The sequence below is a fragment of the Mus musculus genome, chromosome 3 (assembly GCF_000001635.26).
Source record: "Mus musculus strain C57BL/6J chromosome 3, GRCm38.p6 C57BL/6J".
Classification (NCBI taxonomy): domain Eukaryota; kingdom Metazoa; phylum Chordata; class Mammalia; order Rodentia; family Muridae; genus Mus; species Mus musculus.
In genome coordinates, this window is record NC_000069.6 from 100451278 (window position 1) to 100464984 (window position 13707).

General features: G+C 47.5%; 1 long non-coding RNA gene across 1 annotated transcript; it reads right to left on the reverse strand.

Moving 5' to 3' along the window:
- Window positions 1–343: 343 nt before the first annotated feature.
- Gm38530 lies at window positions 344–8298 on the reverse strand. Its single transcript, XR_867496.3, has 3 exons — window positions 6909–8298; window positions 666–799; window positions 344–571 (listed from the first exon to the last, which is right to left on the reverse strand). It is a non-coding gene; the product is annotated as a predicted gene, 38530 (long non-coding RNA).
- Between the last annotated feature and the right edge of the window lie 5409 nt (window positions 8299–13707).

Genomic DNA, 13707 nt, shown 5'->3' on the forward strand with positions numbered 1-13707 from the left:
AGTGGTGGCCGTGGCAGTATATTTTGTTTACTAAGCAAGGCATGGAATTGTGCAGTGGATTTTAAGAAGAACACTAACATGAAGATGAGTTCTTGAAGTGCTGGTGCTCAAAGGACATAGCTTTGGGTGTGAGAGAAGCAAACCTCCATCCCTGTGCGATCGGATAATCCAGCAGCAGAATGGACCAGAAGCTGTGGGAGAGCAGAGGTGCAGAGCCAGGGAGTCACTCCACTCCTGGCCTTTCTTAAATTCCAGGCAGATCCCTAAGTTTGCAGCTTTCATCCTCCCAAGGTTTTAAAGACATTGAAAATAACAACAACAACAACAACAACATTGAGTGGCAAACAGATGAAGATTTTTAATTTTATTTTTATTTTATGAATATAAGTGTGTGTCTGTGCATCACAGTTGTTCCTGGTACCTGGGAACATCAGAAGAGGGTGTTGAATCTTCTGGAACTGGAGTTACGCATGACTGTGAGCTGCCATGAGGGCGCTGGGAATAGAACCTAGGTCTTCTGGAAGAGCAGCCTATGCTGTTAACCACTGAGCCATCTCTCCAGCCTGAAGGGCTTTTTAAATAAGAAAAATAGCACAGACTTTAATAATCCAAATAGCACCAATGTTGTGGTTGCTTTCCCAATGGTTCCATACCTCTCTACCTACCAGTCCATTCCACTGTTCAGCTTCCCCAAGGCAGATCCAGCTTCTCGTTGGGTCACAGTCTTAGGGAGGGGTAGCCAGGCAACAAGGTGATTCCTGGGTAGGGAAGCACAGGAGGAGAGCCTGTGGTCTCTACCCTGGGTGGACAGAATGGAGGCAAGAGGCATTTCAGAGATGAGCTAGGCAGCTGGGGAGGTCAAGCCCGAGGTCTCTGCAGGGTGGTGTATTGGAGAACATTTCTGAGAGGGCACTGCAGAGAGCTGCAGGTGGTCTTCTAGATCCTTCAGCTGAGCAGTGGCATAAGCCAGTAACCAGGGAGGGCAAGAGTCTCACTAAAGGGTTAGAGGGAAGTGCCCCATGTTCCACAAAGACTGTTTCTATTCCCTCCAGAGAGAGCAGACAAAACTGTGTAAAGCCCCCAGAAGAGCCTGGCCCCAAGAGGAGACTGAATGTTGTTCCGTTCACATTATAGACGTCTCCTTCCAAGTCACCACATCCCGAGCAAAGCTTGGCATATTACAGACAGGCAAAGATATCCAGTGAGGAAACATTCACAATATCTGCAATGCAAGAATTTATCAGGACTATCCAATGGTGGAAAGATATAACTCAGACCAAGAAGCGTGGTCAGTGGTGGCAGATGCAGAACGGACACAAGTGGTGGAATTAGAGCACAGCTCGAATCCCAGTGCTTGGAAGGCCAAGGCAGGCACATCTCTGTGAGTTTGAGGCCAGCCTGATCTACAGAGTGAGTTCCAGGACAGCCAGAGCTACAGAGAGAGACCCTGTATGAAACTAACCAACAAACATAGAAGAGCATTTAAGAACTGTTATAGAACACCAGTGACATCAATTGCTGGTGAGGACATGAGCCACGGGGTCCCTCACTCATTGCTGCTGGAAATGCAAACTGGGTGGCCATTCTGGAACACATTTTCACACTCAAACAAGAAAGCATACTTTTACCATAAGACACAATAGTGTAACTCCTTCCTCCTTACTGCAGCGTGCAGAACACTTTTGCCCACACTTTAATGCTTCGGTCAGCTTTGTTTATCATAATTAAAACCCGGAGGAAATCAAGATGTGCTGCTCCAGGTAGACACATCAGTGGTAGCATATTTGGAGGTGGCAAAACACACAGAGGAATCCTAAGTACACACTGACGAGTGGGAGAAACCAGTTTGGAAAGGCTGCAACTGCCTCTAACTTCATCCCAGAAGAAATGGTAGAACATGAATTAAAAGGATAAATATCCATAAAAACAATGAGAACAGGACTAGCCACTTTTAAGAATGATGTATGTACCTTCATAAGCTGCAGCTGGATGAGTGGCAGTTGATTAACATACCAGGGACATTAAAATCAAAATCGGGAAAGGGGAGAAAATGTCATGAAGTCAGCAGGGTGAGTTTCACAGCCTCAGAAAAACTAAGGAACCAGAAGCGTACGGTACCATCCACGAGGAGTGATCACCCCACCAAAGCAGGGGGCGGGGGCACTTGGTGCAGAAAGAGAGATGGAACTGCTTTGGATTTGGAGTGACCAATATACCACCAGCACCACCAGCACCATCACCAACTGTGGGGAATTGCAGGCTGGTATCCAGGCGAGCTGAGGTCTGAACCCTGATGGTCATAATTCACCTACATGACACGGTAGGCGTTCCCTCATGTTCCTGGAACTCCGGCCCCTGCCTAAGGTACCACCTCCCACAGCCCCCACAAGAGAAGCATGGTCAGTAGTCATGTAAGCAATGGCCCAAGCTTCTGACCTTCAGGCTAAACTCCTTCCCAGTTACCTAGCAACAGTGAAGACCATAAAAAGGGCTGTTCAGCCCCCACCTCGCTCTCTTACTCCTTTGTCCTCTCATCTCTCACTTCTCTCTCCTCTTCCCTTTCTCTCTGTCTTTTCCTCTTCTCTCTCTCTCTCTCTCCCTGCATTTCTATAATAAAGCTCTTAAACCATAGAGAGTCTCTGCTCCTTCAAGGCCTGCTGCGCACTCTGGTCAGTGTTGGGAATTTCTTTCCCCTATTCCCTCTCTACTGCAACCATGGGGCTTTAGCAAGGTAGCTTGGGGGGGGGGGGCGGTCGGTTGGGGTCTGCCCCTTTCTCCACCCCCCCCCCACCCTCTGCTGCGTGGGTCAGGCATGCTCACCCAAGGCCAAGTGGAAAAGTGCCTGGCAGTCTCCCCGTGTCTGCCTGCCCAGAGTACAGGAACTCTGGCCAGACGTGGCATATTTTTCCTCCCCACTTTTCCCCAGGGCCCCCAGGCCCCCCCTTTATTTTGTTCCCAACAACCAACAACTAAGACTACTATAACAAACAACAACAATAATAATGATGATAATGATAAATGGATGGCCAAGACTTTTTTATTCTGGAAGTGAGATGCAAGCCGGCACACCTCTCTGTGAGTTGGGCTTGTGCATCCAGACAGACATCCAGCTAAGACTGCTGCTGGGAAAATGAACCAGCCAGGAGGGACCACCTACAGATAGCCCCACTTGGAAGAGCTGCACAAAGCATGGCTGAGAACAGAAAAGCCCACGTGCTGACAGGAGCTCCTAATTAATATTCAAGTAACTCATTCCAAAACAGCAAGGATTGCCCACCTTCAGAAAAAAGACTTAGGACGAAAAGGGGGATAAAACACATAAACAGAAGAGACACAAGGGGCAAGACTGTAAGAAGCATAAGAAAATCCCACGGAAACTTTAACTTTCAGAGTTTATTTTATATTTTTTACTTTATTATTCTGGATGTAGGGGTGTTTCGCCTGTCTGTGTGTATGCCTGATGTCTGTGAAGGCCAGATGAGGGCATTGGGTCTCCTGGAATTAGAGTGGTAGACAGTTGTAAGTTGCCATGTGGGTGCCTGGAATCAAACAAGGTCCTCTGGAAGTGCTGCTAAGCACTGCACTCTCTCTCCAGCCCCCTATAAAGCTTACAATGTTTGCAGACAGAAAGGAGAGATACTGAGTCTGTGAAACAGGAACATGAAGCAAAACAAAGAGTATTTGTTTTGGTTTGGTTTTTCGAGACAGGTTTTCTCTGTATAGCCCTGGCTGTCCTGGAACTCACTTTGTAGACCAGGCTGGCCTTGAACTCAGAAATCTGCCTGCCTTTGCCTCCCAAGTGCTGGGATTAAAGGCGAGTGCCGCCACGCCTGGCGAGTATTTGTTTTAAAAGAACTTTGAGGAGTTAAAAAGTCCTAATCAAGGTGGGACAGTAGTGACACATGCCTTTGATTCCAGCACTCAGGTGGCAGAGGCAGGTGGATCTCTGAGTTAGAGGCCAGACAAATCTACAGAATGAGTTTCAGAACAGCCCAGGGCTATACAGAGAAATAATGTCTTAAAAAAAACCAAACAACAAAAAAAACCAACCAAACAAAAGAAATCCAACAACAAACAACAACAAAGTCCTAAGCAAAAACTAAAATTCAGTAGAAAGTTTAGAAGGTTTGTTCAGAAAGTCATTCAGCAAACTAGAGAAAGTATGGGGTGAGGTAGAGACAGAGATAGCACTTCTGATTCAAAACCAGAGACATGAGAGGATTAGCCCAGAGCCTCACCATCTAAGTCATTGAGATCCACTAAGTGGAAGGGAGATGTGATTTTAAAGAAAATGGTAGCATCTCTCATAACCAAAGGCCCTGATTTTCAGCCTTAAACAGCCCGTGAAGGACCCATCACACAGTTAGTGTGAACACTCATAGACATAGTCAGATAGATGGACACAGCACACAGGTACAACAGACAAAAACTCAGAGCAGGACACTTGGTCATGGAAGGCTTTTAAAGGGCAGGTATGAGGGAGAAAAGTCAGTATGATGTCAAGCTTCCTAACAGCTAATGAGCTAAAGGAAAATGACCTGTAGCCTAGACGTTTAGTGCAAAGGTAGATGAGATAGTCCAGCCCTGTGTGCAGGATGACTGTGTGGAACTCAAGGCCTTGAATCTACACCGTCTGTGAGAAGGTAGATGACACGTCACTGGGAGTGGGGCTAAGGAGGAAGCTGCTACTTGTAAACCAGGGTGCACAAATGAGATACAGACAGCACCAGTCAACCCTGACTTCCACTGAGGGGGTTGATGACCTATAATTACTAGGGTCTGCTACAGCTCTGTAGTTTCTGAAGCGCCACAATGATAAATGTTCTACAAGTGTAGGAACCAGTCCGTCAGCAAGGAGGTGTCCATCCCAGAACGCCCAAAGGACTTCCTTCAAATAGGATTTCACCCTGAGGGTAGAGTGATCCAGAGTGCTTTGGGAGAAGGGGTGAGGTGAAGAAACTCAGTAAACTGAGGAGAACAGAGGGGATGGTATTTCCACAGATAAACTACATTGACTCATTAAAACACCCAAGTGTTGCCGGGTGGTGGTGGCACACGCCTTTAATCCCAGTATTTGGGATGCAGAAGCAGGCAGATCTCTTGGTTCATGAAAACCCTTGTCTATAGATTGAGCCCAGGCTACAAAGAGAAACCCTGTCTCAAAAAGCAAACAAAGTTCCATATACCTGAGTCTACAGAACAATTCCTTTTCGGTGATGCTCTCATTTCTCAAGGGCTCTGTAATTGTCATGCATAGACCCACACGACCTCAGAAGGAGTTGGCTGGACCATCACTGCCACCTCCTCTCTGGCCTCCCTGCTCCAGTCTCTCCTTCATTATATGGCTATCATGGGCAATTTTTCCAAAACTCAAATCTAATTGGTCATGTGGCTGCTCAACAGCTTCCTGTAGTCTCCCATTTCTAGAGTGCATGTAGCCAAGTCAGACTCGATCCTCCACACACAGCTCCAAGAACCCCACCTTCATGAAGTCCTTTCCAGTGAGATTCTAACTGTATCCCATGACTACACCTACTCATGCAACCACACTTGGGTATCTTTATATTTCCTAGTTGTCTTTGAGCTTTTCTGAGCAGGGACTGTTTCCTGTCCATCTTTGAGTCTCCAGCAGCTTCCATGATGGTCATCTCAAGCACAAAGTAAAACACTCTTTGTTGCTTCTTGAATAGTGATGTACGTTTCTTCCTTGTGAGACGCCTTTGCTCAAAGGAAGGTTCTAGGTTCTTGCCAATCTTTAACAAGAGCAAACATCCTACAATCCATTGTCCTCTGAGCAATTGAGTCCCCCCAGTTCTTCTGAATCACAAAGGCAGCTGTGTCAACAGGATAGGCTGGGAGCAGTGGGCAAGGCCTCTACAGATGGGCTGATCAATAGATGCATTCTGCACATGAGGACTTTGATACCTAGTGAAGACCAAGGACCTGCAAGGCCATGTGCAACAGAACAGGAGACTGGAGTCCATTGTCTGCTGTTGAAACAGACTATCTGGGACTAGATAATTTACAAACAATATAAATGTACTTGGCGTGTAGCTCTGGAGGACAGCTATATCAAGAGCATGACATGGACATTTGGCAAAGCCTTTTCTGTGGCATCATTGTGTGGTAGAGGGCAGGAGGAGGCCAATTTCATATTTATAATAAATCCACCCACTCCTGTGATTATGACATCGCTCCACTCATGGGGGCAAGTGCATCATGCCCCCACCTCCTCTGAGAAAACGTGCCTCCCACAATGTTGAACCTGGAATCAGGCTTCCATCACAGGAGTCTGGGGACACATTCAAGCCATAGCAAACATGATCTCCTAATATCTAGGCCAGTGCCTATCTGTGTCTTATGATGTGAAATATGGCTGAATATAAAGTGAGAGTTTGCATGCGACTGCCTGAGTTGGGGTTTTATTGCTGTGAAAAGACACTGTGACCAAGGCAACTCTTATAAAAGAAAACATATTTTGGGCCTGACTGACAGTTTCAGAGGTTTAGCCTATTATCATGGTGGAAAGCATGGCAGTGTGCAGGCAGACATGATGCTGGAGATGCTGAGAGTTCTACGTGTTGATCCACAGATAGCAAGGAGAAACTGAGTTCCACACTGGGCAGAGCTTGAGCATAAGAGACCTCAAAGCCTGCCCCCACGGTGACACACTTCCTCCATCAAAGCCACACCTTCTCTAACAAGGCCACACCTCCTAAGTGTGCCACTCTCCCTGAGCCAAGCTTTCAAACACATAAGTCTATGAGGTCCACACCTATTCAAACTACCACAGCGACCTTCAAAGATTCATATCCTGGAAACTTGGTTTCTGCTGCAGCAGTACAAGGTCACTTGATCTCTAAGAGGTAGGGTCTAGAAAGAGGGAGTTAGGTCATTGGAAAGCTTACCCTTAAGAAAGATTAGCAGAACTTTTCTGAGACCCTGCCGCCATGCCCCTACTTCCTGTCCTGTACTATGCCATTGTGATGTCAGTTGATGCTACACCCTTGACACTGTGGAACTATGAGCTAAGCAAACCCTTTTTCTTTATAAATTATCTAGCCCTAGGAATTTCATTAAAAGAACAGGAAACAGAGTAACACATAACCAACCTGCTCTCCTCAGCAGCCTGGAAGCTGTGGTGGGTTTGGGGCAGGGAAGAGTGCAAGAATGGGAGTTTAGTCCTAAAGGTAATTTGAGGCTGACAGTGAAGGATTTCACAGGCAGTAAGGAGCACCAGAAGGTTTCTGGCAGCAGGTGACTTGAGTGGACCTTTAATCTGAGGAGAGAAGGACACAGTGCAAGCTACTAGGAACCCAGGAGGGAACAAAACACCTCACAGATGGTCTCACTTGGTTTATGGATGTCCTGGCTTACTGGTCTACCAGGAAGAGTCAGTGTAAGCAAAGGCTGGGCCGGGAAGGCTCTCAGCAGATAGCTAAACAATAAGGAGGGTCATGGATGAAGATAACACGGAGTCTGCCCCCAGATTCCCAGATGCAAGGGTCAAGAGGTCAAGGGAGTGGGATTGGAGCAGCAGTGACTCGTTGTGGGTCCTTCCAGTGCCCCAGCCCTTTGAGCTGTGGTACAGAGCTTTCCTGCTACAGGCGCCATGGATGAGAGCGAGAAGGCTCTGGTCACATAGAGCCAACACTCTATTGTTATGTTTGTAGTTCTTGCTCTTTCTACATTTATCTCCCTTTTGTTGTTTCATGTAGCTGCCTATCTCATTAAAGCATCCAGCTAGGCTCAGCTGCTCTGCACACTCAAACCTACCCTGGGCAAACCTACCCAGACCTGGCTCTCAGGCAACCTGGCCATTCAAGCAGGGATCCAGGGGGTTCTAGAAGGAAGGTCTGCTTGGCCACATGCTCCTCCTGTTAGAGTCTCCTTCCAGAGTAAAACCTTCAAGATTTTGGATCTCGCCCCTCTCCCCCAGGAAAGTGAAAAACCTTTCCTTTTAACCCTCTGGGCAGTTGTCAGTTTTTGAATTCAGTTTTGTTCTACAAAATGTTCCACAAATTCCCTTGATTTTGTTTGTTTGTTTACTTGCTTGTTTGTTTTTTACCATTCAGAACACAATCCTCCCCCAACAAAGAAAGGGAAAAAAATATGAAATGAAAAGGTCACACACTAACAATAGACCTCAGTAGATGACAAAACAAAAATTGGGTCTTTCCACACTCAGAGCTCATAGCAGAAACAATGATATGGCCTGTTTGTTTCTCTTACTGAATCCATGTAGGCAACCTTTTAAAGGACACACTAATCTTAAGTATAGACGTCAGCTCGGAGTGATGCTTCTGGTCACCTTTTTCCTTTGATGCCATCAAGGGTTTGTTGTTGTTGCTGCTGCTGTTGTTTTGGTTCAAGTCCCTGGAATATCTTTTCCAAGACTGGGTCCCTGTCTCCTATCGGCTGGAGGCTCCAACTCTCTTTGCTGTAGAGAAATAGAAGTTTTCAGGCCTGATTCTCTGCCCACTCCCAGACCTACTGAATCACAAGCCAAGGCTAAGCTCTGAAGAATCTGAACTTTTAAAATTAGTATTTCAAGTGACTGTAATCAGGCATTCTATGGCCCAAATGACAGCCATGCCTGCAGTAAAGGGTTGCCTTGTTTAAATACACACACCTGCGTGGGCTTGGCAGGTACACACACAGTATTTACTACCCGTTTACTTAGCACTGAGGTCTTTAATTCTTATACAAACCGTTTCATGGAAGCATCTCCATTTGTATAGCAGAAGAAACGAAGACACTTGCCAAGGGTCATAGGGTCAGGAAATGACAGTGCGAAGTCCACCAGGACTTAACCTGTTCCCTGTGGAGCAGGAGAGAATCCCAGGGGAACTAAGCACCCACAGCTGTCATCTGTGGGGTTCTGAGCTTTCCTCTCCCTCCCTGGGTAGTGGGGACCCCTTTCCTATTCTTTTCATGGCTGAAACCCTCTTGAACTAAACATGTAGAAGGGATAGAGATGAGACTCTCTCCACGCAGTCTTCCATCTTACCCCTTGAAAACCATCCTGTAAAGCTACCCTGATTTTGTTCTAGACTGCCCTCTCGGTTTTGTTTTGTTTTGTTTTGTTTGTTTGTTTGTTTCAGATTCTTTCAGGGTGAGCTGAAACTGACAGGCCATCTGTGACCTTCCATGCACCTCAACCATGTATGGCCTTCACTTCTCCAACCCTTTGACAATAGTGCGGTGGATTCAGAAGCAGAGACTGAGCTCTTGGATCCAGAAAGTGTGAGTCAGGCCAGCAGAAGCTTCTAGAGGTACCAACTCTGAGGCCCAGGCAGCTATAACTCTTTGAGGCTCAGTTATAGTCCCAGGGTCCCCGAGAGAAGCAGGCTATGGTCCAGGAATCTGGAACCAAGAGTTTGCCTTAGCCATGGGAGTATCATGGAACCCTACAGCTAGAGGGCACACTAGACTCAACGGTGACAGGTGCATTTGGAAGCCCATAAGGACTGTGAGCAGAGATCTAAGGAACTGAGCCAGACTGCTAGAAACTGTAATCTTTTCTTTTTTCCTCATTCATTCATTCATTCATTCATTTGAGGAAAGCTCTCATGCATTCCAGGCTGGTCTCTGTATATAGCCAAGGATGGCCTTGAACTCCTGATCCTCCTGCCTCTACCTCCCAAGTGTTTGGAGTGCAGGCAGGTGCACCATTCTGCTTGCTTCTATGAAGAGTTGGGAGACTGAATCCAGGGCTCCGTGCATGCTAGGCAAATACTGTCCCAACTGAGTGAAGGATCTGGACAGAATCCACACTTCTTGGAGAACCCAGAGAGGTTGAAATCCTGATGGGAAAGGAGCTTTCTCAGCTAGGTGGGACTTTGTTACTTGTCTCCATGCTATGACCACACACACACACACAAAACCAAACCTCAATCTAAGGAAGACAAGGGTCTATTTTAGCTCACAGTTCCTGAGGAACCATTACGGTGGAGAAGGTATGCCATAGACTACTGGCTACCTCACATCTGAAATCAGGAGCAGAGAACAACTTTTATGTAGTCTGGACCTCAGCCATAGAATGGCACCACCCACATTCAGGGTGGATCCACCACGTCAATCGGCCTAGTCTAGAGAAGCCCTCACAATCGTGCCCAGAGGCTTGTCTACCTAGGTGTAGGTAGATCTTGTCAAATTGACAATGGCATCCATCACTTAGGAACAAAACAGAAGATGGGCCAAGAGGACAGAAGGCAGTGTGCCAATATAGCTGGGACCTCACCAATCAACCTCAGAGCTATAGGTACACGCTAGCAGGTACAACAGGCACTCATACGAGACCCTGAGAAGGCAGAGGCCAGGGGCAGATAGTGTGCAGGGAACAGGACTGGCAGCCTGTGTTCTACCTTGGTAAGAAGCAAGGTAAAGATGAGGCACTTAGTGGTGGTGAAGCCTACTGAAAATATTTCCAAAATGACTTTTTCTTTGTATGCCGGGGTGTGCACAAGTGAATATACACATGGACACTGGAGAACAGCTTAGGGAAGGAGGTCCTCTCCTATTGTCTGGGGGTTCTAGGGATCAAACTCCAGTGCAGCAAGCACCTCCATCCACTGAGCCCTCTTGCTGACCCCAATACTTGCCATCTAAACAGAGTTTGGCAAACTGCAGCTATGGGCCAGGTTGTCCCACAATCTGTTGGTGCTCCCTCTGTCACTGAGGGTGGGTTTTAAGTGGTGGTGGGGAAAACCAAAAGAATATTGCACAATACACGAAACTTAAAGTCTATTGTTGACAGATAATGTTTTATCAGGACACCGCTGAACCCGACTCATGTTATATCCCTGGCTGCTTCCGTGACATAACAGGCAGGTGGGGTGGCTGTGGTGGGGATCCCAGGGCTTACAAAGCCTGAAATCTTGGCTAGTCGGCCCTTTGCAGACAATGTTTGCTTGCGCCTTGATCTAGAGAAGTCCTCCTAAAGGCTATAATAGATTACTCATCAAATGAGTTTCCAGAGAGGTGGAGCCAGATGGTCCCTCATCCCACATGGCAGGGCAGCATCTCTCTACCTGCCCTTTGCCACAGAGCTAAGACTGTTGGCTTTACTCCAAGTCATTAATCCCTTTAGGGCAGGGGTGGGTCAGGAACAACACAGCCTTGTCAGGGAAGGGGAGCAGGCCCCCCACCCAATGGGGGGTGGGAACTAGCAGGTGCTCTGGGCCTGGCAGCAGAGGGGCATCTGAAACAGCAGTTTGGAGGGAGGCCACGCCCCTGCCATGCAAAGTCCTCTTTGTTTCCCATCACATCAGAAATGTGCACACCCCAGCAAAACCAGCAGGTCACACATTGACAAAAGGGCCTGCCACGCTCCAGCAGGAGGCTTCTAGGCTTTTGCAAAGTGTGGATTCTAATTCCCGGTACAGGGAAGTGGTTTGGTGAAAGCACAAAACAGTTCCATTGTGTAGTGAGTCCTCTGGAGGCCAAACTGGGTCTACCATAATCCACTGACCCCCAGCACAAGGGCTGAGGAAGTAGGACCGAAGTCCTTGGGAACAGTGAGTTGGCAAGAGAGAAGCTAAAAAGATGTCTAGGGAGAATATAATGAGATTACAACCCACGAGCCAACGGGCAACAGGGCAGCCTGCCAAGACAGAGCTGGTGCCCATGGCCTCCAGGCCAGCAGCTAGGCCTGGTCCACACCACCTTGGCTTTGGGTATAAAATATCAGCCAAGGTAAGCCGTGTGGTCTGTGGCATTTTGCTCAACATCTCTGATCCACGATTCTTCTTCTGTTAAGGGGGTAGGGGGTGGAGAAGAGAGAAAGTCCTCATGACCATCAGCCATAGTATCTGTAGGTCCTTAACAGTGAGTCTCAGGAAATCATAGCTAGTATTCACCAATACTGACTTCCTGGCATCCAACAGAGCCCAAGGATCCACTGCACTTCTGTGTCGGTGCTTTAGAATCCGCTCAGGAATTAAACTCTCTAAGAACACTGTGAACCACTGAAGGACTATCAAGTAACAGATATATCTGAGCTGTTTCATCCTTAGTAACTCTGAGATTGGCATCACCACTGTCTACAGCTGAGCCTGGGGCCACCATGAGAGCAGGAGAGCAGCCAAGGAGCATGCTGGGATTAAACACCGGGCTGCAAAGCCCCTCCGGTCTGGTCGTCACCCAACCTCCACCCTCACCTGCAACCTGCATTCTCTTTCACCCAGCTGGCTACTGCCAGGCACTCAGAGAATAGTGTCCCTTGGGCACACAGCAGAGAGCTGCAGCAGGGAGCCTCGGGTTTAACATTCCTGCCCTGGGGGGAGGGACCTTGCCAGATTCAGCAGCATCCAAAATTCAAAGACTCATTTTCCTTCCAGTAATAATGGAAAATAATCCTGTTGAAAAGCATGCCTTCAGAGCTGGGGGGCGGGGGGAGGGGCGGGGGCACTTCTGTCCACACTCAGATCCTATGCAGGCCATGAAAACTGATCTGAATGTTGGGGGGAGGGGACATTCGGCACAGGGACAATACGTACATGCAGCTGACCTGAGACCAGGGAAGAACCACAGAGGCCTCTTTTGCATGGGAACCTGGAGTAGCAGAAGTGACAGGGCCAGCTGTGTGTCAAGCTGCCACTGCGCCACTCACAGCCTGGCACTGTTTCCCATGGGGGCAGTGTTAAAGATTGCCTCCAGAGCCCCGCTGTAGTGTTTACTTACCGATAAGACCACCAGCTTCCACTATATTTAGAGCAAGAAAATCCACAGGTGTTTGACTCCAGGAACTGCTTTTGGGTTCTGAGCTTTCAGAATGCCCTCCCTTCTCAGTTCTCAGTTCTGGTGCAGGTGAGCTGGTTTCTAGCAGCTGCAGACACCCACCACACACACCTGTCCCCCTCTCCCCCAGCCTACAGGTAGTCTAAATACCTGTGTGTGATACATTCTTGGCTAAGCGAATGGAGTGGGGGACTGTTTCTATTTTCCATTTCAATTCTAATTTAAAACTTAATGCCACCAGTTATGGTGGCACATGCCTTTAATTCCAGCACTTGGGAGGCAGAGGCAGGCGGGTTTCTGAGTTTGAGGTCAGCCTGGTCTCCAGGACAGCCAAGGCTATACAGAGAAACCCTGTCTCAAAAAAACAAAAAACAAAAAACAAAAAAAAAAAACCAACAACAACAACAACAAAAAACCCTTAATGCCATACATAATAAGAACCCTGGTTTGGTTTGGTTTTAACTGAGTTCTCTTAATTTTTCTATTAAAAATGTTGGGCAGGGTACTGTAAGATGGGTCATTGGGTAAAGGTGCATGCCACCAAGACTGATGGTGTGAGCTTGACCCCTGGCACCCATATGATAGAATAACCAGCTCCCACAAGTTATCCTGTAATTTTCTACACTCATACATATGCACAACCAATCACAAGTATTAAATTTTAATTATGTTTTTGTGTTACTTGTGTGTCCACGGGTGTCACACAACGCCCAGTGGAGGTCAGAGGACAACTTGCAGGAAGGAGTTGATTCTCTCCTTTCACCACGTGGTTCTCAGGGATTGAACTCTGGTCCTCAGGCTTGGCAGCGGGCCCTTTCACCAGCTAAGGCAGTTCCCCATCCTTAACTTTTATTTCTAACAAATTAGTTCAATCGGTTGTTTTGGCCTCTTCCCTACTCCTCTCAAAAGCAGCCAGTAGGTAGGAGTGTCTTCTATCTGCCTCCCTGGGAAACACAGAGTGGATAC